The sequence below is a fragment of the Protomyctophum parallelum genome (assembly GCF_964188405.1).
Source record: "Protomyctophum parallelum genome assembly, chromosome: 11".
In the NCBI taxonomy this organism is placed as follows: Eukaryota; Metazoa; Chordata; class Actinopteri; order Myctophiformes; family Myctophidae; genus Protomyctophum; species Protomyctophum parallelum.
Window position 1 is genome coordinate 24,750,448 of NC_139707.1, and position 5,000 is coordinate 24,755,447.

At 41.4% G+C, this 5,000-nt stretch overlaps 1 protein-coding gene across 1 annotated transcript in view; it reads left to right on the forward strand.

The window, feature by feature from the left end:
* LOC310866936 (neuropilin-2-like) overlaps window positions 1-5,000 on the forward strand; it is a 130,907-nt gene that overhangs the window by 1,031 nt on the left and 124,876 nt on the right. The window lies entirely within an intron of this gene.

Sequence of the window (5,000 nt, forward strand, 5' to 3'; positions counted from 1 at the left end):
TGATCGCTCGCCCTTTCATCACGGAGAAAGAACTGCTCATTTGAACATTAGCAACTCGGAGTCCCTGAGTCACAATACTCAATTTATTTACAATTAAAATCATGAGTGGTGCGAGGAGCCGAGGAGGTATACCGATGTGTATTTGAAATGTTCCTTAAAAATAGGCTACTAATTTTAAGGAACAATAATAATACAATATATATTAAAATATCTAACCGTTACACTGATAAATGGACGCACACGCTTGCTCAACAATACAAGCCGCCCTGATGATTATTACATTTTTAGCTAATTAGGGGGACGGACATGCAGGTGAATCGTTTTTTTTAAACCAAAATGTAGAGGCTATTATCATGACCACGGCCTTAACCCTTCAACACTGAGGGCTCACCGGTCAGTCTTGAGTTAGCGCATAATAAAACAAATGTTTTATCGTTTTGTCAGTCTCGTTCAAACAGCAACTGCCTTCAAGAGGCAGGCTTCGGGGTATAGGCCCGGTAGGCTATAGTCACATGTGCCCATGATATGGGAGTTTTTAACGGCTATTTAGTTTGAAAGTTTTTGCAGCCGTGCAGTTTGACAGTTTTTACCAGCTGTGACCCAACTGGTCTGATTTCACGTTGTTCCTCATGGGATCCCCCCCCCCACTGTTGAACAACATCCTTATAATAATTTAATTTAAACGCGTGCACCTTCTAAGAAGAAAATAGTGCAAATAGTTTTTATTTAGATTTTTCACTTAATTATATCGTGCCCACGTGATGAATGATCATTAGTATATAGCATGCATGCTGCCTGTTAGTTAATAACACTGGTTTTCAAAGTGGGGTCTAGTGACCCCCATGGGGTTCTTGAGGGGGGCTTCCAGGGGGTCCCATGCATGGTAAATGAGTTAAAATAGAATCAAAACCAACTAGTTCAACCACTACCAGGCTACACCAGCCATTTGAAAATAGCCGCCCGGTCAACTTAGCTCACAACACATGAGCTTGTAGATCTGCAATTTAAAAAAAGAAATCTTGAATATAAATGTTCTTATATACCGGTATCATTTATTTATTTATTTAAAAAACGGGGGGGAAAAAGGAGTTCCTGGCACAGTATTTTCAGAATATGGGGTCCAGACAGTTTGAGAAGCAGTGGTTTATAGGAGAGCTGACCGTGGTATGGTAGGGTAGGGCAGTTAGGATAGGTGGTCGTGACTCGTGGTTTAGGGTAGGGGGCTAGGCAGGCTCTCTGCGGTGGGCTGTAGCCACACAGCGGGCGGAGGTCGCTGCTCTGACCGACGCTACTGCTGTGGTCGTCCGTCACTACAAGACAAGTTCTCCCGGCCGGTGGTGCAGTGCGTGTGTGTGTGCAGTGTTGAGAGTGAACAAATGGAAGCAATATAAACCCCTCCAAAAACCATTATTATTTTTGCCCGGTCATAAACGGTTGTTTTCGTGCGCGCAAAGACAACACCGGGTTTTACGCGAAGCTCCGCGTGGCGGCTCAAGAACATTTCTTGGCGGCCAACACAGTGATGTAGCCTGCCCTTAGTTAGTGCCCTACCTAATTAATCTGGAAATGTATGGAAATGTGATGTCCGAAATGGTTGTGGTTTGGTCAGCAAACGGCTTTATTTCAGTATAGGCTTTTAGTTGGAGGGACTAGGGACTTAGAGGGAACGGCTGTTTTTGACCGGAGATGATTAGTCTACAAGCAGCACATGCACGGCCACCGCGTGTCAAAGAAACTGCATGACTCCAAAATATTGAACAAAATGCATATGACCAATATTTTACCTTTGAGGCTATATAACAATCGAATTTAAACTCTGGAGGTGTAGGATATGAGCTTATAGCTTTGGTTCGTGTTTAAGGTGTGAAAATGTAAAAATTATAAACATGCCTGCCATGCAGGTCTAGTCTAGAGGCTATCGCCAAGTTTTGCGTAATATTGTTCCAAAAATATAGCCTATCATAATATTCGAGATAAGCAACTATATAACAGTAGGCATAGCAGTTAAAATTGAAATGTCGTTTTATCTCAAAACCCCATAGGGAGCAGGTGTGAAGATTTGCAGCAGCCCTGCCGAGAAGAACATGTAGGCTATTATTTTATAAACAGCTATAGCCTACTGTAAAATACAGTTGTAGGCCTATTCATGCAGTCTTGCAATAGTATGGAACAACACAAACTAATATGTATAATTGATAAAGAATGAGATAGCCTTGTGGTTTTATCTTGGAAGAAATGTAGGCTAAAGCCAGATTATATAGGTAGGCCCTGATTTAGCCTATACGAGTCTATTAGGTCGACTATACTGCAAAGAGGTGCACGCAGTGCTCGTTCAGTCAGTGTGCCAACCAAATGCGAAATTGATGCCTCGACTTTAGTCATCATTTTATTTGTAGACAGACTCTCTCTCTCTCTCTCTCTCTCTCTCAGACAGGTAGGCTACCCTGTAGTTTCTGCCAGTCTGTCTTGGTCGTTTCCCCTTGGTTTTCAGCATAACAGCAAGAGGTAGCCGTAGGGAGTTGTTTTTGAGGGGCTGGTGGAGAGGATAAATTGATTCGGTGCCTGTTTGTCGCTTTAAGCAACAGCAATTTGACTGTAATTCAAATCCATCTGGCATTCCATACAAAACTGCGGCTCTGAGGGGAGAGGAGGAGTGGTGGGATAGTTTTTGTGAAGTTGGCTAAGTTAGAGGTAGGCTATATTTCTCGATTTAGAGACTTCTAAGCCTGGGGTTTTCCAGATCCCATGACTTGGACTGAGTGGTGTATTTTTTGGAGGGAAGGATGCGGGCAGACTCTTTCATTACCTCACATTATATCTACCAGTTGTGAGATAGGGTATGCCTGTGGGCTTCTACAGTCTATAAACTCCATTGCAAAAACATAAGGTCCCTTAAAGGTTTAATTAGCTTACTATTAATATAGTATCTATCTATCTATCTATCTATCTATCTATCTATCTATCTATCTATCTATCTATCTATCTATCTATCTATCTATCTATCTATCTATCTATCTATCTATCTCTCACACAATCACTCTCACACGCACACACGCACAGTCGCACACGTATTGAAATAAAACAAAAACATGGGATTTTGAGACCTTGCATAAATTATACCGCCAGCTTGATCACATGAGAGAAGCAACAGATAAAGATGATGGATAATGTTTGGACTTATGCCTAGGTTGCTTTACCACCCGAGGCTGAAGGCTATACACACCAAAGTTCAACATCGCTTCAACTTTTCCTTAATTTAGGGATCCCCTGGGGTTTGACTGCAGTCACAGTGCATGCAAATGTACACAGGCAGCGGTAGCCTATAGCCTCTGAGGGCTCTGCTGTAATAACGTTTTACAGATGCTCTCATAGCTACCTGCCAGGTGCTGCTGATACTCTTTTCTTCTTTGCTCCAGAGAGACGGAGGAAGTAGAAACAGACCCACAGATGCAGAGCAATGGAAAGAGAGGCTATAGAAAGACTAGGTGTGAGAGAGAGACAGGCAGACAGAGTGGGTTAGAACTGGAAAAAAGAGGCGAGCAGCGCGGAAGAGTGATTTTTCTTTTTAATCCTCCCTGTTTGATCCTGTTTCTCCATTCCGTTTGATCACAGCTGTGCCTGGAAGGGAGATAAACGGGTGTAATTGGCCACTCAAGGCCAGATGTCTGACTCTATACATGCCTTGTCTGATGAAATATACTTAGTTTCATACTAATGGTGAGAAATAGGCTATTAGTATAGTGTTGTTAAATCCACTGGTGGGTTGTAGACGCTGGGTTCTTAAGCTGTAGTGTCATGACCCACAGTGGATTACAAATCTGTTTCTGGTGGTTACGATGAGTTTTTTTTCCACAAAACAAAAAGAAACACCTTGCAGCTGAGCAGACTGATAAACTCCATTTTATTCAAGTTTGTTTGCCTATTCATGTAAAGTTACTTCTGTTGGTTGCAGGATGCTTTTGGTGGACCCATGCAATGAGCAAGTTGTGTATTTGAATTATTTTGGGCTGGAAATATGTGACTTTAAGTATACCACTGAATGACTGAAGATATATGTCTTCCATATGTCCAACTCCTAATGTATACTTGTATAGGAGTATAATCAGACTTTAAGAGAAAATGTCACTGTAATGTATAGGAAAGATGCATCTTGGGGACACTTCTGCAGTACCACCGTGCAGCATTCACTGTTAATGGCAAGGCTGTTTTTGAGTGGTGCAGCCACTCCAAGGAACAGCAATGTTCACCCATTTTGGGCGGGAACCCCTTTTGGTGTTTCAAGCATTCTGTTATAATGCTATTGGAAAATAGCAGATCTACAAGCTCATATTAGGTATATTATTATATTATTAGGTATATTTCAAAGCGAAAGTTTTTTTTATTTCGAAGTCAGGCCTAAATGGGTTAAGCAGGTACAGTATGTGTTGGTCTGTATCATGGGCCTCTCTAGTCTCTAGTATGTAACTGCTAGTATGCTAACAAGGGTTATAATTTATAACCCTTGTTAGCATACTAGCAGTTACTACTACATACATGCAATGTTTATAACTTATAAACATTGTGTGTATGCTAGAGTCCATCAATACAGCTAACCATCCATGTTATTCTCACACAATGGGGTTAATTACCTTTGTTTTGAGCCCTGCTATTGGAATAATAGAAGCATGTACAGTAATTACAGTGCAATGGTAATTATTGGCTTGACATATTCAAGACTTTGCGTTGCGTTTCACTGTCTGCTACTATGTCAGCGTAAGTGGACTGGCCACAGGACATACCGGTCATAGGGGGCCGCTGAAATTATGATATGATTATTATTTATTTTATTTAGTTATTTATTTATTTGACAGGCAGGCAGTGAGTGACAAATAAACCCTCTTCTATCTTGAATCCTTTTGCCATCATTCTTGTGAGAATGTCCGGGCCGAATTGTTGTCCCAGTCCAGCCCTGCGTAACCTGACTTGTAATTTTCACCTGGTAACTTTTACTATTTGTGAAT